The 27,036-nt window shown below is 42.2% G+C and overlaps 1 long non-coding RNA gene across 5 annotated transcripts in view; it reads right to left on the bottom strand.

Annotated features, from left to right (window-relative positions):
• LOC148053162 (uncharacterized) overlaps nt 1-27,036 on the bottom strand; it is an 81,552-nt gene that overhangs the window by 39,165 nt on the left and 15,351 nt on the right. For all 5 annotated transcript variants that reach the window (XR_015708854.1, XR_015708850.1, XR_015708853.1 and 2 more), the window contains one exon: nt 18,167-18,336. This is a non-coding gene — a long non-coding RNA (uncharacterized LOC148053162). The remainder of the gene's footprint in view (nt 1-18,166; nt 18,337-27,036) is intronic.

Raw genomic sequence — 27,036 nt, 5'->3', positions numbered from 1 at the left:
AAAAACCTTTTTCAGGAGGATGCCCAGGAAGATGCTGCATTCCCAGCAACCTGCAGCAGTCACAGGAGGAAGACAAACACCACCGAAGCGGGGAGTTTGGCAGGGCATCGGGAAGGCTATTTGTGTGCAGGTGGCTGCAGTGCTGTTTGAAACCAATATCTCTGTACACAGTGCCTTTACAAACAGCTAGTTTGGTCTGAGAAGATCAGAGACCTCCTGTGTTGGCACAAGGACATCAGAGAGGCTATATCACAGGATGTATTGACTAAGATAATTTAAACACTGCAATGGGACTGGTGACATTATAGAATCATAGAATACCAGGTTGGAAGGGACCTCAAGGATCATTACAAAAGAAGGTTTCCAAAATAAGCCAAAAAAATTGCTTCTTATAATTTGTTCTCAGTATTTAGTTCACAACTCTTGGATTTGAAAAGTTTCCCAGGAGCCTCAGACTATCTTGTAGGAGTGGCAAGTGTGGTGGTCACACATAGCATGTAAGCACTTCCTAAGCAGATCTGGAATTTGGTTTGTCACTTCAGTACCTAGCTTAAACTAAAACCTGAATATCATCTGCACTTCTACCACTTTCTCAAACTATCCCCCGTGTCCACAACTCCATTCCTTCACCACCTGTTTCACAGCTTTTCAACACCCCTGTCTGAAGGCCAAGTAAACACGGAAAAAAGTAAACCTGGTCTGCTCTTTATTCCCAAGCTCTTTCTACCCAACCCCTGGCAGCTCAGGCTCCAAATCCATCTTGTTGTTTGACCCAGAGCCCTCATCCCTCTCTTCAGGACACTCCTTACCTCTGATCCAGACCTTTAAGCCATCTCCCATCTTTTGCCCTCAGCTAGCACTGCCCACACTTCTGACCAAAGCTGTGTCTCATCTCTGTAATGGCCATCATGAGCCAGAGTTCTACCTTGCCTCATCAATTTATCTAAAATTCTGTGCACCTGCCCATTCAGATCATGTTCCTCCTTTTCCAAAGCCTCCCTCAGCCTCCCAGGCATAGTCCTGCAAAAACACAGGTGTCAATGGATCAGGAAATATGGTGTTAGGAAGGAAGAAAGCTGTTGGAGAATCACAGAAACATGATATCCCATTCTCCGTACTCCGCAACATCTGAAAAACTGCCATCATTTTCTGTTATGCTGTCATCAGGACACAGGCTAGTATCTATAATACAGTTTGCGTATAAATAGTAGAGATACAAAAGTTTGTCCCGTTAGATCATTTTAAATCCTACATTTAGATCTGTAGCAAACGCCATCCTCCCACTGTCATTCACATTAGCATGGCTTCCCTTCCCTACCCGCCATCTCCCTCTTCCCCACCCACCAGGAAAAAAAAAGAAAAATATCTTTTGAGGACTTGGACTATCTGATCTTCAAAGTTACCTGAATTACACTCTAATTATTCTGCATTTAATGACATATTAAAACATTAAACAACTATAATATTTCTGAGCACATTGCTCCCACCAGTTTCCTCAAATACACTAGTTTTGAAAAACTGATTCACAATAGTTTTACTCAGCCTTTAAGAGGGACAATAAAGCAAAGGCTGAGGTATGGCAATATATGTACATTCTTAAATAAAGAATTTCTACGCTAAAGAAACCTTTAGTTAATCTATTTCTCTACAAGCAAGTAAACTTGATTTATTGCCTGACTTCTTTCAAGAAGAAAAGATAATTGACAGTATTATACAAATGACAAGTGAGTTACTAATCAGAACTGGCATAAGAACAGATAAAACTGCAGTTAGAAGCCCAGGTTAAGGTTAAAGAAAACTTGTAATTAAATAAATTGCAAATTTCACACATGACAGACAGGCATTTAGCTCCATTTGGGGTTTGATAGTTTCAGCTATAAATATAGGCAAACTATACTAAATTAATATAATTAAAATACAGAGTTGTCAATGTCTGTGCCATTAACAAGAACGATTTATAAATGAAGCTTGAATGAGATCGAGTCTGAAATTCAGGACATTTCCATCTCCATATTTGTTTCCACCCAATCTTATTTACAAGATGCTGTGTGGCCTAATACCCACTTTATAGCTCTGCCACGTGCACACTATGATAGAAACAATAAGAATATGTAACATGAAAAACAGATTTTGGTCTCCCCCCATAACATATCATTAGAGAAGTAAACATACATATATTGCTGTTAAGTTACAAAAAAGATGCAAAAAGAATCAAGTTTTCCTATTTAAAGAGCACCAATTGAAAACACTAGATTTCCTGACACCATGCTTTAGGGACACTAGAATAGGAAAAACACACTCGAGCACAAAGTCTGGGGAATCACAGAATCATAGAACCATTAAGGTTGGAAAAAGACATTTAAGATCATCAAGTCCAACCGTTAACCTAGCACTACCAAGTCCACCACTAAACCATGTCCTCGAGCACCACATCTACCCATATTTTAAATACCTCCAGGGATAGAGACTCAACTACTTCCCTGGGCAGCCTGTTCCAATGCCTGACTACCCTTTCAGTGAAGAAGTTTTTCCTAATATCCAACCTAAACCTCCCTGGCACAGCTTGAGGCCATGTCCTATCACTCGTTACTAGGAAGAAGAGACTGACCCCCACCTCGCTACAGCCTCCTTTCAGGCAGTTGTAGAGAGCAATAAGGTCTCCCCTCAGCCTCCTCTTCTCCAGACTAAACAACCCCAGCTCCCTCAGCCGCTCCTCACCAGACTTGTGCTCCAGACCCTTCACCAACTTCGTTGCCCTCCTCTGGACACGCTCCAGCACCTCGATGTCCTTCTTGTAGTGAGGGGCCCAAAACTGAACACAGTATTCAAGGTGCAGCCTCACCAGGGCTGAGTGCAGGGGCACTATCACCTCCCTGGTCCTGCTGGCCACACTATTCCTGATGGTCCCTATAATATTTTTTTTTTTTTTGAAGGAGGGAATGTGGCAGTTCTGCACTGCCAAAAGTTGCTAGGAGAGGCTAAAGGGTTTGAGAGCACAAGGAACATGGAGCAGGTAGCAAGGAAGTAGGGCAGGGAAAGTTTAACTCACAGGAGATAGAGAAGGGCACCCCTGGGTGCAGGCTGAAATAACTAAGCCTGAAAGAGAGAAGATTTTATTCAAGATGTTTTGATGGCAAGTAGTAGATCGATCCTCGTATCTGACTGTATATCCAATAAAGGTGGTCCTTCAGCCTGGTGCTTCTGCTGAAAGACTGTGGATCAAAAGGCTAATGCTGATATCTCTAGCAGCTTTATTTGGGCCACAGAGTTAAGATACACAGGACCTTTCAGCCTGCCTGAAGTACTAGAAATGGGATTGTGAAATAAATGTGAAACAAGGCACTGTCTGAAGAGCTAATTTTGATGAAAAATACCACTCAGATCCAGGAGCATAATATTAGTAACCAGTCATATTACATGCAGAGCCTTGACCAAGTAACATGATGTTTTAAACCAAGAATTAAAGAAACTATTCCACCACCCCAGTCTGCCTCCAAGCTGGGGTTCAGGAGGAGCTGGCACACATATAGCCATATCAACAGCATAAAAATACAGCTGTGGCATCTGACCAAGAGCCCACAGCTGGAGCATCACTGCCTCCACATTTGCTGTGTGCTCTTCCCCTAATTAGCCAGTGTGAGGCATCAGCTGTATTCACCATCATCATCATGGTTCAGTGCCTAATTGCTTCAGCACATGCTATGACATGTCATCCTCTCTGCTGAGGCTCAGAAGACTACAGAACTATTTTGGTAGCTATTTAGTACGTTACCTGACAGCTACACAGTTAAGCAACTGTTTTGCTTTCTCATGAGCAAAAGAGTTGTCAGGGTGAGATTTGTCCTATTGTTTAACTGACATTGACTTAAATTTGACTCTTTTCCTATGTTTGGTGTCTCTTACTCATGTCTTCTTCACAGGGATTGCAGTCCCCACACAGGCATTATCAGCAGTGAGCAAGAAGTCACACTGATCATCAAAAAAGGTGTTCCAAGAATTCAGTGCAGCGCAAGGCAGCTCAGGGTTTCCCAGTTTGTGAAAGCCTGCCATCACATCTCATACAAGAACAACCTCTCGCAGTGTTATGCTCCAAGAAACCAGAGTGCCAGCCGCTGCGTCAACAACAAGGCTCATTACGAGGCAACTCTGACAGTTATTTTTAATATAATTGCATCCGGGAAGAGACCATACCTTTGGAGTCTCATCACTGGATGTTGACACAGCCTTAAGCAGGAACGGTAAGATCTGCTGGGATTTGTCTGATCATGTCGATAGAGGGAATAAGCAAAGAAATGAATGCTTAAAATGGTAGAAATTAGTACTTACTAATTATGGTAGATAAACATTTGCTGATTCCTTACCTGTCACCAGCTGCTAATATTGGATGCTTTAGCCATAGGCTGACTATACCTTTTCCTTTTGAACTGAATTCTTCTTTTTGCAAACCATGCAATGAAACAGCCTACAGAGCATTTCCTTTTCATCTCTCACATGCACGCAACTCTTGAAAAGCAATAAATTATATAAAGCAGAGTCATTCAAAGGAACAGTCATCTATGGCATTACCTACCAGCCCTCATTGTAGTCCCATCACAGTCAGTCCAGAATTAGTTTAACCAACAAAAAAGGAATAGACACAGAAAAACAAACAAACAGGACTAGCTGAGAGGGACAAGCTCCAAAATCAGTAGCTGGGTGAAGTAGGAGTCTCAAGGCACTTGGGCTAAATGAAAACAATTTAGTTCAACCAAAAATTGCTAAGCATTTCCCAGGCAACTTCTTGCAAAAATAGGACAAAACTGAAACCTGCTGGAAGAAAAAATAATGCCCTTTTCTATAGATAAATAGGATGAATACTGAGGGGTGGGACGGGGTGAAGGACACTACACACCAGGACTATTCTGGCATCTCTTATTCTTCCATTCACTGGCATACACACAAAAATCCCCAAAACCAAAATAGAAAGTGTGAATTTCTCCATTATTTCCCACCTCTTTCTGACCTGTAATTAATAATCTACTAAGCTGTATTTGTGGCTGGCTTGTCAAGATTGTCTTGCAAGACAGATGACTCTAGCAAGTTTAATATCCAATAAATATTCTTGGCAGTATAAAACAGACTAGTCCTGACTCTCAGGAGAATCCAAGGGCCACCAATAGAAGATGTACTTCCAGAAAAATAGAGCAAAAGAGCAGCATCTATCAGAAATATTAGCACAGACTTTTTAACGTGTATGTTAAGGGCAGTATTGCAAGCACCTACCCAAGTAAAGGTCCACTATGCTGTGCACAGGCGCTTTGAAGGCTTGATAATAGTCTAAAAAAGAAATCACTCTTTTCATCACTAATCCACATTTTGCATAATTTATTTCTTTCTTTCAAGTTTCTAATCTTTTAACTATTCTTCTTAACTATTCCCCTTCCATGCTTAAACTCTCCACATCCTTACATGTCTAACGTCCCAAAATGTGCTTCCTGCTTGGTCTGCAATGCCCATACTGACTTCTGCTTGCTCTCTGGGGCAGGATGTGTTCCTCACCTATCTTAAAGTTCTCTTTTACCTATCCTATAAAGCTCTTAAGAAGCTCTCTTTAAATTATGAGCTCAAATTACCAACAGTCCCAGGAAACAAATAACATATTTTAAAAGAAGGAAACGGTACACCAGGCACATTCACCTCTCTTGCACAGCAGAGAGACCCTAACCCAATGGATTAAACATCTAAGGAGCCTCTCCCTTATGACTGTCCTGACTCTTGAGTGACAGAATACCCATTTCTCCCTAACTTACCCATGTTAGGTGATTTTGATCCATTAGCACTGTCTGTCCAAAATCCGAGTCAGATCAAACCAAAAATATACTATATCCAGTGGTCTAGATGTCTTGAAAGCATTAGAGGTGCAGTCTAAGTAAATAGTATGCAGATTGATCAAATACATATAGAGCATGCACCAAAATAAAGCACATATTAACTTGAGTAAATAGTACTTTTGTCAAAATAACTCCTACAAATTTACACAAGTCTAAATGGTGTTTATCCAAGAGTCCAAAATAGCTCCCAAGTTACCACAGTATTCTACCCTTTCCCAGATTAATTTAAATTAAAGCGTGCGCAACTGTTGATTCATGTTGGTGGTGCATTATCATTTCCAAACAAAGCCCTTCATTACTATGGAGGTATTGCTGGATTCTTGACGAATATTTACCCTGCATGTCAAGCATGGATGTGACACTGAATTGGAGTGCCCCGTGTGCATATCATTATTCCTCGCATCCCAAAAACCTCAGCATAACCACGCTGCTGAGAGTTTCATGACAGCATCAGCTAGAGCTAGTTTATCTCACACACTCATCATTGGATCTTTGCTGCTTCTTCTGCACATTTTCTCTGCTCCCTGCTTTTGCAGCATATGTCTTGCCTTCAACAGCAAAGCTTGGTGCTTATTTCCTACTTCACAAATTGGCAATGCCCCTGTAAAATTTTAGAATGCCACTAAAGCTCAGCAGATATTTATTGGGGAGCTGAAAATAAGCAGTAACCTGTCTGGCAGTGACACTGCAAAAGGACAGCAAGACACAATACTTCACCAGTTGCTGAAAATGGCTGACGAACCAAAAAGGGAAGCTAGCAATAATCTGCAAGAGCCATTCATTTCAGAATCGACAAAAACCTCTCACATCAAGTGTGCATGGCAATATAATCCCAAAATTCCTTCTTTTCCTTTCATTGCCTTTGAGTTTACTTGTTTTTCCTTCCCTCCAGAACCAGCTGCATAAGCACTAGCCTTTTGAACTCAGCCTGTAGTCTGCCAACACAGCAATTAGTTTAAGCCCCAAGAGAGGTAGGTGAAAACCAGTAATTATTTGTAGGAGGGATTACGTTGTACTAGTGATAACCAAAATGGCTTTGTTTCTTCCTTGCCTGTACTTTGTTCTTTGGAATATGGATGACCCAAATAATTACCTATTTCAGACTCCACAAAGGCGAGCCCATTGATCTGGTTCAAATCATGCATGCAAAATAACCTAGAATTGTTAACTACAGCTTGTAATTGCAAACAATAAATCAAAGAGTAAGAAGCAATACAAGAGATACCCACTGTAATTACAAGCCAAATTAATACTTCTGCACTGAATACACCCTCCTTTTTCCACCTGACTTCAAACACTATTTCCTCTCCTACACTTACCCCTAAATTCAGGGATTCACTTTGCTTGAAATGCTATTTCCTTCACCCAGCTTTGTGCTGAATCTCTTTTTCCATCTAGTCCCAGGACTTACCTTGCTGGTACGGTGCCAGCCAGGGAGTTCGGTGGCTGCACCCAGCAGCTGACCCACAGGAGGTGGGAGAGGTTGTACCTGAGAGTTGGCCAGCAAGACCTGCATGGCCCCCATGCAGGAAGAAGGAGTCTGTATCTATTTAGTTCCTTTTAAGATAATTCTTTTCTTAAATGCAATCAGAAAATCAATCACAAATAATTGACCTAATGAAAACATTTCCCTGCACACGTGCATGTACACGCACAGCATCACTAAACACTGTCAGAGCCCAAGTGCACTAGCAGGCCCTCAATGATCCTGACCAGCCCCACCTGGGACCCCCCAACAAAACATTTGCCAACAGTGCAGAAGCTCTGGATAAGCTCAGGCTGCACCCCTACTCCTCACCTGAGCTGTGTCATTGCCCATCTTCAGCCCCATCTCCTGGATGGGCCTTGGACTTACGTTGTAGTCATGCATATGGTATATTCACCTCCCCCTGCCCACCCCCCTGCTCCTGTCCCTGTCCCTACCTCTTGCTGCTGATGCCCCGGAGGGACCCCAGTGTGGTTCATCCCCTTGCCTTGTCCAGGGCTGCTGGACCCTGCTACCAGTTCCCTTCCCTGCCCACCCTGCTCAGATCCTGTGGGGCTGCACCCTGGCCAGTGCAGGTGCTGGGGTCTCCCTTGGCTCCCAGCTCATCCCCTGCCTTGTGGAGCAGCTCCCTCACCAGCAGAGCCACAGAAGAGCACCTCAAATCCAGCAATGAACTCTCCAGAAAGTTGTATTCCCCTTGCAGGAGAAAACATCCCCAGACTTCACAGGTCCCACAGAGATTATAACCACCTGCTCTAGAAATCTTAGTTCAATCCTTTTAGTCAGACAATTCACCTGCACTTAACTCTAAGCTTAATTTCAGAAAGTAAATTCATCTGTCCCTAGCAGAAGATAGGAAGCACCTTTTGTCTCCAACAGGATGTCAATAGATGTTTGACTAGCATGAGGATGACACATCCTCTGCATTTTACAGCAGAGTGGCAATACGCATGTAGTGCGGCAAACACAGCAATATCAGTAGTGTGATAATAATGGGCTTTCCCTTAAATAAAAAATTAATTTAGTTCAGTTAACTGATCATCTGCACTTAACCATGATTTTTTGCACATATTAGGAAAAGTAAGAAGGAGGCTAAATAAGGCACAGCTGCTAGCAAGAGATCTCTTCAGAAGCACAAAGGAAAAAACATGGTCACCCATTGAAAATTTAAGTGTTGAAAAATTAAAGACATCAGTGACCAAAACAAGTGTCTCCATTTTCCATGAGGTATAAGTATCTACAAAGCTTATGATGAGAACTGGTCTTTTGGAAGGCTGATATTTGCATAAGCTCTAATTCAGCCATACTTTTGCTACTACCTGCTACAATTTTGACAGGAAAACTAATTATGGTAGGCAGGGATAAACGGCAAAAGTGGGTGGACCTTGCATTGTAGGTGACACACTGCACTTGCTTCCCTGTCAGGAGCTACAGGTGCAGCACTGCACTGAGCACAAGCCCTCACCACCCACATTCCAGCCTTCCAGTCCCATCCCTTCTTCTCAGGCCAGTAACAACCCTTAGCCCTCAGTTTCAAAACGGTCCCTCTCAAAGCTAATACTAGGTATTAAGGAGTTTTTCCATCTAGAAGAGATAAATACAACAAAAACCAACAGCCCAAAATTAACTCAGATTATTCAGATTACAAATAAAGCACTTGGAAAAAGCTCATCCCAAAGAACGGTCCAAATTAAGACCAGCACCAGAAAACGGCCTGCTTTCTGAACAAGAACTTTTAGCTAAATTTAGTTACTGAGTTCCAGATGCAACTGGGAGAAATTGATGGAAGTGAGGAGTAAATGAGGTGAATCAACAGTTCTGTTTAAACAAAACCTATTCCACCATTGCAAAAATAAAACGTAGCAGCTGTAACATTGAAAACAAAAGATATTTCCTAGAGCATCACAGACAATTGTAACAAGTGAGCACCACAGAAGTTACGTAAAGAAAACTAGATGATTAAATTAATGCAGACAAAAAGTTTACTGCTACATTACATTAATATAGCCCCAGAAACATGAAATACAAGAGGATGAAAGTTCAGAGACTACAATTTGTGAATCAGAGATTAGACCTCATCATTAACCAAAACCAACTTCTGGGCCCATCCCACTTCTGGGGAGTTTTCTGTGGAACAGAAAGAAAAGCTTGAAGGAAAGAAGGAATATGCCAAATCATTCAGGAGAGCAGAAGGAATGAGAGGAGCAGGTTTTAATCACCATTTGCCACTCCATCACCCACTGAAATCAAAGATGCACCATGACTATTTCTCTTCACAGTCATTAAGGATGTCCCAGCACAGCCGGACCAGAGACTGACCCAGAACCCATCCCACTTCCACTAGTTGCCACCAGACCTCCAGCACAACTTGCCATAGGGGATACGTACTCATGCAGTCACCCCAGCCCTCCAGGGGAGCAATTTTTCCTTGCTTCATTCCTTGTTTCTTCCCCTATTTCCCTCTTTTAAACTTCACAGGAAGACCAGCTTCGCTGACCCAGGCTGCCTCTCTCACCCTGACTGGGAAAGCCCATGATCACAAGGGCAGCCCGGAGCGGTGCCTCTGGCAGACCAGCACCGCTGCTGCCGTGTCTCGAGAAGGCTGGTGACAGCACCAGCGGCATCGGCTCTGCACCAGCAGGCAGGCTGTGACAAAGAGCCCACGCCCCAGACAGGAGCTACACTTTCTGCCTTTGGCTTATCCTTTCGCTCCCACTTCTTTCACCAGCTTCTCTTGTTTTGCTCTCAGAAAAGCAAAATGAGATTTTAGCAACAGGCACTTCAGCTCACTTTCTTCTCAGTGCCTCCGCAGACAAAGGTTAGATATAACCATCTCTAACACCAGGACTTCAAAAAGCTGTCAAAATAGATTTCCCCTCCTCCCCCACCCACAAAATAAAAATTCTCTTCTGCTTTCAAGCACTTCAAAATTTTTCCCCCCCTTTTTCTATAACTCATAAAAGGTTAAAAAGGATTTTCATGTGAACAAAAGCCATAGGGCCAGGCAAGCAAACATGTCCTCCCTTTGAATCCCAAGCTGTGCTTTACTGTTTAGTGCCATCCAGTGACCTGTCTGCACCCAGCCACAGAGACAAATGCTGCAGACTTCAAACCCTTCACAGGCACCGTGAGTTACACCCACCCACTTCTTGAAACACCTCATATACATAATCACTCCCTACCTGGACGCTCGTTTCCTAGTGGCACTCACTCCCTATGTTAGTCTTGGATTAAAAAGAAAAAGAGGTTTTAAAGACATTAGAAGCCTTTCGAAGGTATGTGATAGAGCTAAGCAATGTGACTAGTACAGGAATACCTGTCCGTGTTTAGAAGCACACCTTTTATTCTTTCATGTCATAATTCTTAATATTTCTTTTCATTAAATTACTGCAGTAAGTGTGAATACATATGACAAATGCATCTTAATGCTCAGCTACTTACCAAAATCACATTCTGATGCTGGTTCACAACTCACACGGTGAGTGCCAGTAGTCACTCAGCAAGGAAAACACTTCTGCTCTCCCAATACAGAAGCCTTAGCCAGTCAGTATGAATTTCAAAGAGCCCAAGCAGTTGACTCTTCTCACACAACAGAGAAAGTGATACCTGATCTGAAGAGGTCAAGAACACTTTCAAACCACCTCAAGAAACACATCAAATGAGTTTCATAGCTTGGAAGCAGAGAGAAAATGTGATCATTTTGAAATACGCTAAAAAATGAAAACAGCACAGCTGAGATTTTTAAGGTAGCAACTTTAGCATCTGATTTCAAACCCATTTGAGGTGCCTGAATTTCAGCAGGTTATTACTGATAAGATTCTGGAAAACCAGTTTCCTCCAGAGCATGCTCCTAGCTTAACACTCTCAAACAACGCTCGAGAGTCGCTCAAAGTCCTTGGCTTGAGTAGCAAAGCCTCATGCATTTCTCCCAAGGCTACACACGTCAGCTTGCCATTGCATATGGGGTCAAAACACTCATTTTTGCATTCCTAGCTCACTTCTGTTTCTAAAAATTAGACCATGATTGATGGACTTGAACACACATGGTAAATCCTTTCAAAATCAGAGGTGAAAGTGAACCAACAGCCATATGCTAGTAGTAAAATGAAAGCTGTCATATTTTGGGCTTCTGCAGCCTATGGATCAGTAAAGGGAGTCTGACAACATTGCGTTACTAATTTGCTGTCACTGACAAGGAGTCATCACTGCTCCAAAACGTGCATTGCACTGTCACTTATGACAGACTTGCAGCTGGAGGTTGCTGTGTTCAGGCTGCAAGTCCACCTATCATTTCAATGTTTGTTTCTTCCTTCTGTAGATGAACATAACTTTTCTAGACTGTTTTCCTCCACAAGCAGATATTAGAATAACTGATTATTTTACTACCTGCAACGGACATTGCATCAGCCAAAGCCAGACCTGTGTTGTCTGGGCAGCAGGTCTCAGTGGAGGAGCAAAGCCCACTGGAACCACGCTTTGTAACTAGCCTGAGCTATTTTAAATTTTCAATTCAAAGATGTGAAAAACCTTTTAAGAGAAATCAGCTTACATCCAGTTGTCTAGAAAGCCAGTGTGATCTAAGGGGTGGAAGACATCAGCAAGGCAAAGCAGGTGGCAACTCTAGAGGGATAACACTCCCAGGGCTCCAAGGAAAACTGGAAGGATCATCATCAGAGGATCAGAGCATGCTTTAATCTCCATCCTCATCTGCCAACAGGGACAACAGCCAGGAGCATCTTCATAGGGAAGGGAGGACAGGAGGAACTCTGCTTAAGCCCAGGACACCAAGCAGGGTTTTTTTAAGAGGTGGCAAGCTGCCTTAACCATCCAACCCACCCACCCCACTCCCGGCTCCAGGACCAGAGGCTGGCAGGGAGCTGCCTCTGCAGCCTCTCAAGCCCTTCTGCTGCCTGCCAAGCACCTCACTGCTGGGCTGAAAGCACCACCTAGTGACTGCAGCATCTCAGATGGTTCCTCAGATCTGTTTGCAAAGGTGAGGCCCCTGAGGACAGGGCAACACAAACTCTCAACTCCAGGGAAAAAGGAAATATTCAAGCTTCAGTTCTCTCTTCCCCTGTGACCCACACAGTTACTTTCTCCACTACAAGACTGACCAGGATTTACACCGGCAGTGTTATTCTGCTACGCCAAAAACCAAAGCCATGAAATTCAGATCCCAGGGAGTATGCAATCAGACTGAATGTGTTTAATTAGTGGCAGATTCAAAAGTTGCCTCCAAGCTACAAAGCAGAAATTTCAGTATCATTGTATACTATAATTTTAATAATCTAATTAAGTCTGTTTGGAGCCTGGTAGAAATAAGTGAAAATGATTAGAGAATATCAAATTATCTCTTGCTAGGTAAGCTTCCATACTTCTACGCTTTATTTTCAGAGAATAGTTATAAATACCATACCTTCCTTGGATGGATCGCACCTATTATATATTTATCAACCTGTTGGGGGGCGGGGGGTGTCTACTTCAGTCAAAAAGCAGAAATAGATAATTTTAGTAATAACTTTCAGAGTGCTTCTGATTTATTGACAACAGCTAATATTCATGACATGAACTATTCTTCAATCTGAACATGGAATGAAAAAAGGTTTAAATAGGTAGGATGTTACATACCCAAGCAGCAAGCACAATCTGGCTCAGCCATTTCATCTTCGTTACTGTGAAATGTATATCCTTGTCTAACTTGATACCTAATGTCATTTAGATGTTGAGATACACTGAACCATACTAGAGCTCTGCTCCTTTAAAACTTATGGGTTTCTTGAACTGTCATTGTTTTCCTGCAAAGTAATGTCCAAAAGGCATCTCTGACATTTCAAAGTGACAGCAAACAGGCTGAGTAAGTACATTCACTGGGGCGGGGGGGGAAGAAATCAATAACAGAAAAAGAAGGTATTTGCTTACAGTAGGGTAATGAATTCTCAGAGCTGAGTTAAACAGACATACTGTCACGGTAAGAATCAAAGAGTTCTCGCTTTTCTTTTGGGCTTCCAAACAGTAATAGAGGGGGGTGTCCAGTAAGGTCATTTTGTGGAAGGAAAGGAGGGGTGGGAAGAGAACTACAAAAATCCAATCTGGAAAGCATATCTACCCCTTATTATGAATATTACTATCAAATTTTCCAGTTGAGACTAGAACACATTTGCCATAAAAGTCAGCTATCTATTTACAAATGAAAATAAGTGTATGAAGTAAAACAGTGCCTATACCAAGAAACTTCCCAGATGCTGAAATCCTGCAGAACCCATCAGGCCAAACCCAAAATTCCGATACCTCATTTCAATAGGACATAAATTAATGACAGCAGAGAAGTATTCTAAACACAAGAATGACATTTTTCTGCACAGCAAAAATGACTGAAGATCTTGAAGAGCAGCAGTCTCTGGTCTATTATTCAGATAGAGTGGACAAGGATGTGCAAGGCAGTTTTGCCCTCTGTGATATAAGTGATTTCTGAACTAAAAAATGATATAATTCTGTGTAAGGTTCATTGCCACAGCAATCCATGTGCATTAAAGTGAAATGGATATAATGGATTTCATAGTGGGAACAGAGTACAACACCACAGAATCACAGGTAATCCCACATAAGGCTGCTATGAAAAGCCATGGGTAAATAGAGCACTTCAGCAGTCTTCATTGCAAAAGGAATAGATACACATAATTCTATGTCATTTTAGGAGAAGCACCCACCTCCTCTCTGCTGACAAGAAGCTCTCCTTTGACTTGACATGCTAACAAGGAATGGAGGCACTGGCAACCAGCGTTCACTTTTTAAGCAAGGACCTAGTCTGCTCTTGCCCTAACACCAATGGAAAGCACATCCACCGAAAACAGCCAGCAGCAAGAAAACTAGAGGGAAGGCAGTTTTGTTTCCTGTACATTTCAAAAGCGTCGAGTGCCAGGCCCCCTGGAAATAGAGGCAGGTGTTTTACCCCGCTAGAGATTCAGGGGACAGGTTGAGAAATTGCATTTCTTCTGATTTGCTCTTTCATAACAAAATCATCATGCCTCCTGGAGCTCCACATATTGCTGTATCAGCAGGTAGAGGTTTACCAAGAGATTGCAAAGCCTGACTCCAGAGGCACCTCGGATTCATACAAGCACTGTATGCAGTATCTGCTAACAGCACATTTCATTGCAATGGGTCTTAGACAGACACCATTTTCATTGTAGTGGTGCTAACGCATGGAAATTGCGCTATTAACCTAATTTTTCACAACTGCTGAATCAGGAAAAAAAATTACACCAGTTCCCACTAAGACAGGCTGTGAGCACTCAAGAGGGAAAAATAAGCTGCTCTTTGGATGCCTAGAACAAGCTGGCTTGATTGTGGGATCTTTGCTACTCATAGACAGAGGTCCAGCTTAATGACCATGTGAACATTTTGCCCAGTGATCAACACCTGAGGATACAAGTCAGTCTTGCATCGTGAGAATGGCTCCATCACTCCTGATCCCCCCAAAGCTGTCCAGCATTGCAGGCACTTCAAGGAGTTAACATGCACCTCCTTTTGGAAGTTTTTTTTTCTTTGACAGCAAGAGCACCCAAAGCTGTCAGATCCCCTTGTTTACTCCAGAGAGGACCGTAAAGAACAACCCCCTCCAAGAGCTTGATTTGACCAAAGTAGAGAGAAAAGTTCTTGAGTATAGAAGTAGTAAGTAATAAAATGGGGGGGGGGGGGGGGGGGGGGGCGGGTAGCAGGGGGGCAAAACAATAAACAAAGTCTTAAGATATACCTGGTATCAGTGTCCTTTCCCAGGAGTAGATCAGGAAGTTATGAAGTTACAAAGCATGAAAGTCCATCTCCAGAATGTCTCTCCTTCCCTATCCTTCAGCCAAAAAAATTCCCTTCTAATTTAGCAGTCTGGTATTTGCAATATTACAAAGGGAGCACTGGCAAGCATATTTAGCAATGAGATTTCACAGGTGAAGAGATTTGCTGAAATGCTGACTGCTCACTCAGGTTTATCTTTTCCTCCCCAGTACAGATAGCAGCCACATATCGGTACAGTGACTGCATCTACCTGGGCATGCCTTTAAGTAATTCATCTTGAACTCTCAATCAAGCACTATGAATTTGTTTCCAAGCCTTACATTTTATATTGCATAAGTCCAATTGGGTGGCAGGTACTGGCTGCTCTAGTGTTGATGATACACCCTTCTTACCTCTCATACCTCCACAATGAACTGCTGACAATGACTTTTCTTGCAAAAGAAGGTGAAATACATAAATATATACAAGTAATTTTAGGATTAAAGAGTCCCCAAAGGAGGGGGGGGGGGGGGAAAAACACAACACAACACTAGATATTCCAAAATTGTTCTACTGATTTACTTTCTGAAACTCAGATTCAGTCACGCTCCTTCACTGGCTATGCTCGCCTTGGGCTCCCGGCCAGCAGTAGAAAGTAGTGTTTGCCCATGGGGAACAGAGCAGCACCAGCGCTCTGCCTCAGCGATCTCTGCACAAACACAGCACGGATCAGGGAAGCTCCTGCTCAGGACTTCCATCCTGGCTACATTTTACACCCGCGGGTTGCTCTGTGGAGCACAGCTCTACACTATCGAGTGCAAGCCTTGTGTCCACAGGGAAGCAGAGTGGAAGCAGTAGGATAAAACTTGAAAAGACCGAGGGATTGCCCTGTGTGGCCACAGAGCATTTTAAGGCTCTTCAAGTTTAGTACGAGACTAAGCCATCATGCAGACATAGCCATTGTCACATTTCGTAAACAGTAGATCATAAAAGGATGTCTATGCAGTTTCTTTCACAGGCTTTTCCCCAGAAATCAGGCTTATGCAGGGTGTTGTAACCAGAAGCAATTCCCTACATGGTCAGTCTTTGTAGATCTGAGTCACATTACTCATTTCAACCCCCGTTTTGAAAGGCTGGTTGTAAGTAATGCATAGCAAGAGTCAAACAATGCCTGTGCTAGTCCAAGGACTGCAATCCAAATCTGCAATAGCTACAAAACCATGCTTTCTCAAAGTAATGCCCACTCTTGGATACATTAGAAGTTATTAGTCTGTGCCGTTAAATCCATGCTGTTACAGTTCTGATTTTATTTTTGTTCCAAGAGACAATTCTACACCAATGACAGACAGCATAAGTAAGAAACCATAATAAAAGGGTGAAACAGTTATTTGTAAAGCATTATAAGTTACAGGGAAGGAGCGCTGCTGTATTATTAGCTTTAAATAGCAAGGCTTTTACATCTTTTTTTTTTCAGCTTGCTTACTTGTAAAACGCATGTATCATTCACTCACAAATTCCCAACTTTATGCTGAAAGTGAGAAGTGACCAATGTAGATGCTTCCTTTGTTTCAGACAATTAGTAGAGGGTTGAAAGGGAAGCAGTAGTTAGATTTCATAGTTTATTCATTCTAAATGGAGGTGTATAAACATACAAGGCTATAAATGTAAGCTAGCATTGGTTAAATTTGCATTACTTGAGTTATGGAAGAACTATATCGAATTACATCTGTTGATTCCACTCTATTTATGCTCACCAGAGTCTTACAAAAGGAACAAACTATAATACAGAAATAAAACTGGCAGGAAAATGCCACAAAATAATGATAACATGGTATTATATTTTATCTCCCCCAAACATTTCCCTATGATTATTTTCTAAAGATATTTATGGTTAAGGAAAGTGCCTAGTTTTAAACTAAGTGATGCTAAATCTGCAGCATGGGCTATAAATTGGGCAGGCACAAAGAAGTCATCCATCTGGAATAAGCAAGTGATAAATTCTAGAAAGTGCTTGGGATTTCAAATCACTGCGAATAGATGAGGTGCGGTAACTCACTCAGACGCCAAAAATCCCTCTTCCTATAATGACCAAAGAGTCTGGCTTGAAGCTTAGGATGATAGACCTCTTTCAAATTGCAGAGGAACCTTAGCAGCCAGTCACATGTGGTTTGAGCAGAATCTGTGTAGCAACAATGAAGAACTTTAACCCTTTTATTCACTTCAGATGTTGGCTCAGTACCTGAGCATCAGAGTCAGCAAGATCAAGTGAGAGTATCACGCTCCCAACTGGGAGAAGTTTCCCTACTGTCGTCTCCTCCTTCCTGTCCTGTTCCTCTGCATCGCCTTCCTTTTAATTACCTCTAAATCCTTCTTCACATAGATTTCACTTAAGTCTCTGCACTCCAGCTGCTAAAGCGTCAACATAAAATAATAAGTAACTGGATAACTATCAGCAGGAGATAACAGAAGAGACACACAAAAGTCGCATTTCTCGGCATCGATATAAATTATTCTCCACTCCTGACACAAATAAAGACACTAAGGTCATGATAGGACAGACCATGGTGTAACTAACTCCCAGCTGCTTTCAACAAACACATATGGTAACATGTACCCTATGGCTCAAAAGTCACTGCTTCCAAAAGAAAGTAGTAGAATTGATGTAAGCCAGTATCTATTGGTGAGTTCTCTAGCAGGAAAAAGCATCTTTTAAAGGAAGATGGAGAAGCCACTGCCAAGTTCTTAAGAGGAATGAGCTCTGACTGAAAAGGAGAACTAACATGCTTAGTGATTAAAAAAGCATGTTAAGATCCTGTTCAGTTTTCTGTTCCACAGATAAATTGGGTGTGAAAAGATGTTGGAAAAACCTTCAAGATTGTGGTTGAACGATGAAACCATGAAGAACATTTATGCTGACTTGGGATCAGGTGCTTTGGTTTTTAAGAACAAAAAAGATGAAGGTACAATGCCGCCAATTTGTTTCACACTGTTGGATAGCCACAGCCAACATATCTATTAGTCGCCCTTTAGGATTTCTTACCTCAAGCAAGCACAGGTTGAAGGCTGCACTAGAAAGGCACTTCAGCACCCGTGCCACAGTGAAGATGTGAAGAATCCATCCGATTCCAACAGAGGTAAAGCTGCAGAGGTCCAAGGTTCTTCTGCCCTCTCAGGGTGCCTACCTCTTCTCAGGGGTAACTTCAAGACAACCTGCAGAAAAGCAAAAACAAGAACGAGAGTAAGGAAACACAACATTTCAGAAGCTGCAAGTGTGAAACAAGAACGAACATACCAAGCATACTTTGAGTGAAATAGATACATAGAGAGCACAAGCACAACGAATGTGTCCCCAATTAAACAAGGAAAGTTATCCCATGCAGTGTCACTCTAATGAGAATGCTTTCTATTTTAGACATTTTGCTTCCAAGGCTGGATCAGTAAGCATTTGCAAAAATTCATGAGAGCTCCAAAACAAATATTATATTCAAGAGTACATAACTGGTTGTAGAGCCCCTGTCAGAGATTACATTTCCAAATCCCAACCCTGCAATCAGACATTCACACATTTGAGTGTTTTTATTTGTGCAGACAATATAATTTGTTAGTGTCTTGTGTGTACATGTACTTCTGAGAGGAAAAGCTGGCCAGAATAGTTATGCCACAGCAGCACCCAGGTTGACATCATCTTCCTGGACCAACCTTCTCTACACAGAACTTCTCTGCATCAGCCATGCAGCATTCAATAACCATGAGAGTCAGTGTCCTGACACACACAAGGCTTAAGTATTTACTGGATCAGGAATCTCAGGGGCAGAAGCTATAGCATCTTAGGACTTGTTTGTAAATTGCCTTGTATAAGAGACCCCCAGATCAGATTATATTACAGTGCAACCAGCAGCAACCACATGAAATTTTAATCCAGGGAAACAAAATGGAGACCAACTTTTTAAATACAACAAATAATCATGAAACAAGTTTTGATGATACAGTAACTCAATAGCTCAAGTTGCTGGTTGAGTAAAAATAACTTCCAAAATGTGTTGATATCTTAACTATAGTATAATTTGTGTTAGACATGAGGCTGGTCATAAATGCATTCATTTGAATTTATTGCAATATGCCCTAACAAAGCCAGCCACACAACAGCAGCAGGGAAACAAAACTGAAATTCAAAGTAAAGTACAAGTGAAGGCAGAATATCCACCACTGACTTGAACAAACCAAGCCAATTAAAATTCTGCTGATTTTCACAGAAGTTGTCTGATGTGATGGAACCCACAGGACTCTTATAAAATGGAAATATTAATAGTAAGCATTTATAATGTTGTTAAAATGAGCATCACAGCTGAAAGCAAGTGAAAAATAACAGAGGTGAATAACACAACCCCAGCTTCCACTTGAGGCAGGGAAGGGAATCCATCACATAGGAAAGAGGTTTTCCACTACAAATTTAACTGGATTGTTTTCTGTCAAAGTGTTATTTGATACAAACATAATGTCCATAATACCACACTTTGCTGTATGTATTCTCTGCAAGATGATCCCTCAGACAGCAGTGACAGCTCAGTCCTACACTACCGTACAGGTTTAGAAACAGCATGAATTACAAGATTCAAGATGATCTAGAGTCAAGACCTAATCTGCAAAACACAAGCAAGTCCAGAGGATCACGCTTTCAGCCACGCACTTGTTTGATTTTTGATCTACTCCAAGCACAAGTGGCTATACTAAAGCTGACCTGCCAGCATCATATGCTGCAGCTGGCAAGATGTCACACCCTAGGCTGGGTAAGATGGACTAGGTTTAGATACAACCTAGCCAAGGTTGTACGTGCTGAGCTCTAAGCACGTACATTTGTCTTATTGACTTCACAGGTACTGCTCAGAGGCCAAAAGCCAAGCACTTGCTTTTGCAGGGTAAGTAGTTAGTGCTCAGTACCTTGCAGGACCAGCTGCTACGGGGTACACTAGTCCACTGGGCCAGTTTACATCATCTTTAGGTAGAAGAGTAAAATTGATAGCACCTTAATAATATATTCTTCCAGATTCTTCAGAGTGTGAAACTTCAGCAATCATATACCCACAGATGCTCCACCTCTTATGGACAATCTTCCGAATCTATCAAAATTTGTATTTCTTCAAACCACATATTTGATCAGTGTGCCACCTGAACAGAGGAGATAAATCAACTCGCATCCAGAATCAAGAATCGTAGTATTGAGATTTCTCTGTGTAACAGATCTTAGCTACTAGATCAAGGCAGAAAAGGTTTTAAACATCCTCAGCAGAGAGATTCACACAGAGAAAAAAGCCAAATATCCTTTTGCTCCATTTTGCCTTTTTAGTTTATCCCTGCAATGCAGAGAATGAAAATGCTGCATGATGTTAACCAGTTCTTAAAAAAGGGACTTTCCATAGTTCCTGCTATAGCAAGGGTGGGTCACACTTTGCATCTCAGTTGGGCAGTGTCCTTGGAAGATAATACTGAAATAGTTTAAATAACGTACAATATCAGAACACTATAGTGGCATCACAGCAATCTATTTTATTTCTGGAAAAGAGTTAATCAAATAGATCTGTTCCATGACAAAGAGATGCACAGGGGAGAGCTGGCTCATATTAACCTCATACTTGAAAAAAAAATTAACATTGTTATATGTTTTCAAGTGACCACCAAAAATCTACAACATAAGAAATGCGTTTCTCTTGTTTCATTTGTAACAGCTGAGGTGTTGGAAGAGCATTTCAGAGAAAAACTGCACATTAAATATACACATCCTCCCCTTGAAGCCATCATTGCTACTCTCTCCTCCCTAGTCCCTAAAATTGAACAACCGTTCCATAACCAGACAGTAGCACAAGCATGCAAGTAACAAAAGACAAATGACCATAACACTAAATAACTCCACTTTTAAAGCTTATGAGTCTCCCAGATCTGTTGTTCAAGGCTGTGGAGAGAAGTTCTATAGTTAGCAAGAAATCCAGTAATGTTTCCCAAGGTCCCCTCTGAGCAATCCCAACTTGGAATTTTAATTCAAGTTTTTAATAGAATGAACTGTGCATAGCAGCATACTTCATAATATGAAACAGAAAGCCCTGGATATACTGCCTTTATCAAAAGGTTGTTTTTTTTTCTAAATCCAGAATAGATAAAACCAAGTAAACATAGCACAGCTTTAACCTCCCACTTTAACATGCATAATCTTATTTGGGAATGGCTTAAATGAAGATAGAGGAGGAAAGGTGTAATAACAAAAAATGCAAACACTGCAAGGGAAGAAAAAACCCACATGTATTTAAATTCCAGTTTTTCCCTGTTTGTTGTAAAACAGCTCATTTACTGTGCTTATCACCTAATCTACAAAAGACACATTATACACAGGCTTTTTTATGTTAATTTGAAGACTAGGGGTGTTAATTTAAAAACAAAGGGCATTTTCTTCACCAGCAGAAGAGAGGTCCCAGACAGCCATTGCAGATGCCCCTATGGCTACAGTTCTGCTGCAGGAACATCTACTGCCTCAGCCTGGCATCTGGGTTCTGTGGTGATAGCTTGAAGAATGAGAGAAGGAGGCAGGTATAAGCTTTATGTAGAGACACAGGCACCAGCTGGCCCTGGACTGCAGCCATCATCATCTCCGAGATGGTCCTGATGGCTAGACAGCCCTTGGTGCTGAGACGGGACATTTTGTAGCTAATGACTTGGGGCAGCTGAACAACGTGGTTCCAGGACATTTGGAGCTAGCTCATGCCATCTGTGTGAGGCTGCTTTGCAGACACCCTACCTAAGTGCAACCAGCAAGCTCCTTCATCCAGCTACTCTTCCAGCCCCGCTTCATGACAGCACCATCCCAGCTACAGCCCTCATACATTTTATTTCCTCTGTTGCTTCCTCTCTGTCCTTAAGTGTACAGCTGCTATTTGGAAAAATAACTGACTTCTGAAACACCTGGATGACGTCTAAGGATAGTTACCTGTGACTTCTCTAGTGATTGGAGCTACTTCTTGAGAATCAAGATGCTCTCCCAGGTCTTGTGGAATTTGGCTGTTGTAGCCTGAAAACACCAGGGTTTTTCCAAGTGTGCTCCACTGCTTTGCAGCCTCAGTAGTCATCTACGCCCAAGTACAGTGAGGCAACCGTTAAACGTACTGAGAGGTAGGAGTGACGAGGGAAGGGCTAGGCGATGGAAAAATTCAGGCTATCACTCTGCAGCTTCTGCTCTCCTGTTTCTAAATCAGAGCAGAGTTCAGCACTGGGATTATTCTCTCCACCTGACAAATTACAGCTTCAGGCTTTCAAACAGGTACTGGAAAAGACTTCCTATAGATGCATTTTGGTGACTCAAACATGAGACTGTTGTCTAGTGTGCCAAAGCACAGGAAAATTCATTTTTCTTGATAAGAAAGCTCCTTAATGACAGTGACATTATCTGGCTCCCATTAACCTTTAGAAAAATGATGTCCTCATTTCTATATTCTTTATATTCCAACAGAAGCCCTTCTTCCCCCCTGCCCCCCACCCTCACGTTTAAACATGCACTGATAGATTTAGTTGGTGGGCTTATTTATTCACTGTGCAACCTATACAACTGAGGCTTTGTCCACAAGAGTTACAGTACCTCCAATCTCTTCCCCTCTACTGTAACTGTGAACCACTTGGAGATGCATCACAAGCTGCAAAACAGGCTGCAAAACATTAAGTAGTTTTACATTAACAGAAACTAAGGCAGGGGAGAGAGAACAGGGGCAACAATTCTGAAGGTCAGGGCTTTCCACCTTCCAAACTATAGGATAGTAGTAACATACCCGAAACTGCAAAATACACTACTGCTGGAGGACAAGGCGGGGGGGGGGGGGGGGGGAGACGGGACGACAAACAAACAAACAATCCCCCACAAACCCTGCAGGATGGTGTAATTAGAAAAGAAAAATGCTCCTCAGAAGAAATGCCCAACTGGCACCAAGGGAATTGTGGGTGTAAAACTCCTAAGTGTTTGAACACCATCTGCCAAGATATTAAAAATGCAATTCCAGGCACAAAAAGCAGCATAACAAGTTCAAGAACCTGCCAAGCACAAAGGGTCTGAAATCTAAGCTCCAAGAGGCCAGGAAGAAGACAAGAAACGTGTTTCTTGCTACAAGTGGCCGGTCACCACTGCAAATGTATGCAGTTCTAAAAAAAAAAAAAATAAGCTAGTATGAACAAGAAAGCATATTCTTACTTTTGAGAATCAGTAGAATAGCTGGTTTTGAAGTACTCATACTTACTGGCAGAAGTTATTTATTGCACACTCTTTTTCAGTATAGAATAGAGTCATTATACAGTAAATATCCTAGTCCAGAAACACATCCAAGTGTTTATTCACGGCTGCTCCTGGCCTCCCTCCCATAAAGTTATTTTCCTCAGAGGCAACTCCACTCTGCACTTCAGACAAACGGTCAGTGTAGTGCACTACCACCAATGCTGATTTATATGTATTTAAAATTCAGTCCAAGACAGCAAGCACTGGGCTCTGGGAAACAAACATGGCCTTGATGCAGCTTTCTGTTCCTATTATTTGGGATTTAGAAAGATCCTGATTAAAATTATCTTGTGAGTGCTAAAGTCTGAGGATAAAACGTAAGCTATACAGCCAGTTTCAGAAACTGTTACGTCTGAAAGATAAACAGCAGGATGCCTGTTCTGTGCTGAGGCTGCTCTGAGCTGAAGGTTAGCTACAAAGCTGTTTCTGAAGCAAGCATGGCTAAGGAAACAAAATAAAAAAAATAATAAAACCCCAAAGAATAGATAGTTCCAAAACAGCAGCAAAATGCCCCTGGGTCATAGGAATGGAGAAGAAAAAAAAAACCAACCAACATGGTCTGAGCCCTGCCAGTCCCCTGCCTGCTCCATGAGGCTGGCCTCATGGACAGACAGCCTGCGACTGAGAAGGAGGTAGTGGCCCCAAGATACATCCTCCCTGGTTCCACCTAGGCTAGGACACATCGCATCCTCCACAGCCCCAGACGGACCAGTAACAACATGAGACAAACTCCCACAGGGTGAGGAAGAAGCACCCAAGTTGCTCCACTTGCAGGGACTGAACACCAGAGGCACCACACAAAACACTGCTTCTGTGTTTCTGTCCAGCCCTGGCAGTGTCATCGCATTCAGCAAGTTACAACTGCAGCTAAATCACATGCAGAATAATACAAAACTGAATGTACTGGGAGATCTAGTGCAAAAAACACACCTTGGAATAATTCATCATGTTGGAACAATTTTCAGGTTGGTAATTACATGTTATTTGCACCTCCATTAAGACGCTTGGCTTAAGCGTCATTTGGACCTCTAGAAGTATTGCATACCTCCTAACAAGCTAAAACCCTGTATCTGCTGTAGCTGTGAAAATGAAAATGTTAAGGTCACATTTTAAAACTAGGAGACTTGTAACAAAAAGGAAGAATTTCAGATGGTCTATTAAGTATGCCACATTTAGAAATGGTCCATAAAGACTGTAGTAACTGGATTTAATGGATAATTTTTTTTTTTCCTCTCTCAATACACAAGCAAGCACCACTAATGACAAAAGCAAGCATGACCCTGTACAATGTACAGGACACAGCTGCCCTTGCTAACAGGCCAGAATAATTTTGTTCCATGCCTCACATATGAGGATGTCTGCAGAACAGAGGTTATTCTTCATTCTGTTTCCATCCTAAATCTCAGGGTGGGTGGGGTGGGCAGGGAGAAGAAAGCCTTCTTTAGCAGAAAAGGCTACAAAAATAGACTGCTATTTGAGCAAGTATTTCAGCCAAGAAAGGACTGTGGTTTTTAGTGAACTCCTAGACTCTGGATAAGGCTTTTAATTAATCAATCACTAATTCATGAAACCTGAATAATTGATTCAGCACATGGCAGCAGCACTCTCAGAGAGAACAGAGAAAGCATGATCAGCCTATCTGCTCATACTCCCCATGCCTGGGGAAGCTACTCTCCATCACCCCATGGGTGGTGTCGTGAGTAATACTTCTGTGCTCCTTGAAAAAGAAGTGGGTACCAGGCTTCATAGTGAGATAGGTTCAGCATTAAATTAGAGCACAGGGATTTGGTGCTAAACTGTCTCATCACTTGGCTGGCTTAGCTGACCTCAGAGCCTCAGCTTTCTGGGCTCAGAGATAAATGGCTTTAAATGTTTCATCTAAATTCCTACTGCCTTCCCTTCCAGGCATACCAGGGCACCTTTCACTGGGGTCACCTCTGTTTTCAGTTACCTCAGCAAGAAACTGGATAGTCCAGGTACTGTCTGCAGCAAAGGACCAACATTATCATGTCAGAGCATCTTCTCTCTCCTGCCTTCATCAGCAAATGAGTGGTTTTGACTCTAAAATTGTGGAAAAGTAGGTATATAGCAAGACTAACTTCCTTTCTGCCAAAAAGTCACCCCATGGTCTCCCATAGTACTAGCAGGTTGTTAAGAGTGGGTGGATGGATGCAAGATCAGGGCCCTCTGTACAGCACATCCTGCATCTCTTGCACTCACATTCACCACCACCTTCTTGTCTTAAGGCAGAGAGCTGTGAGACACGCTGCAAAGAGATGAGATTTCAATTTGTTTCATGTTTGTCAAGAACATCATTGCTCCATGGTCCAGGCCACAACTCTTGCAAGCACCAAGTTATTCTTTAAAAGAAAATTAAGTCCCAGAAGTACAGTGAAATCCTACAGTTGATTTGGAGCTTTGTATTTATAGGGCTTAGACATACTTTGTCCCTCCAGAAGCTCAGTTGCCAGTGGGGAATTGCAACCCCTAACTTCTATGTACCACAAAAATCTACTGGAATCTAAAACCCCCACTTTATATGCTAAATCCCATTTCCAATGGACATGGGAAGCTGGTTGTCTGTGTGTAGGATCCACAAAACTTGGCAAAGGAGTAGTGAGTTTCCTTGGCTGTTCATCAAGACAGACAGAGAAGAGGCATGAGGATCAGAGTTAAGGAATTCATTCCAGACCAGAGGGAAGCAACAGCCATGAATCCTTTACTCAAGTCAGGCCATCACTTGCATGCAAGTACCACGTGTTCCTTCTTTGGCTGAAGGGACCTGGGTCACATCTCCAGTACAGTTCAGGGCATTACAGCCTTGCAGCTTTCTTTTCCATTGCGCCAGGATTTGCTTCACTTTTGTAGCATACTGAAATAATTGTAGGAACACTCCTCAAAATCTTCCCTTCCCTCTCCTGAAGGGCTGACTGTGCTCACAGCAGAAAACATTAAGAGAAGGACCCCTCACCCCCCCCCCCCCAAAAACCCTCTAAACTGAATAATGTCTGTAATCAAAGTGTCCATACAAACACCGGTCTTGATTTAATGAAGTGCTGATGCCCACATATTTGCCTGTGCACAACACATCTGCAGATGCAAACTGTATCTATTCTCAGTTGATTGTACACTGCTTCCTAGTTGGCTTATTCCATCTGAAACTCAGACTAAAGATCATTATTTCAAATGAGGGCAGATGACCCTGTCGCAGGGTAGAAAGCATCAGACTACTGTTGCATCTACCTGCCTACAGTGCCTTCCTACAATTCCTTTTTTACCTAAATTGGATTTTCCCCCATTTTCTTACTTTTTTTTTTTTAATCTACAGACTAAAACATCAGCAATAAAGATTGAACTATCCAACTTCTCCCACACTTCAGCTAGCCCTGCCCTCCATCCAGGAACCAGTCCTTGCTGTGCTCACTGAGGATAGGAGACACAAAGCATCTGTTCCTCCCTCACTGGGAAAGGAAACCTGACACTGATACTTAGTGATTGTGGTCCTTACCTGGGAGGATGGGAGACCCCATACACTCATCCGTTCATCAGAGGGCCTACTGATGGACTTGACCCAAGGCTTTCTTTTCTCTATGGAGCACCTGAATGAT

Source organism: Nipponia nippon, unplaced genomic scaffold (assembly GCF_047370975.1).
Source record: "Nipponia nippon isolate SJK-2023a ecotype South Korea unplaced genomic scaffold, ASM4737097v1 scaffold_4, whole genome shotgun sequence".
NCBI classification, from domain to species: Eukaryota; Metazoa; Chordata; class Aves; order Pelecaniformes; family Threskiornithidae; genus Nipponia; species Nipponia nippon.
The sequence above is the reverse complement of the archived record's forward strand: the minus strand, read 5'-3'. Positions and strand labels throughout refer to the sequence as shown.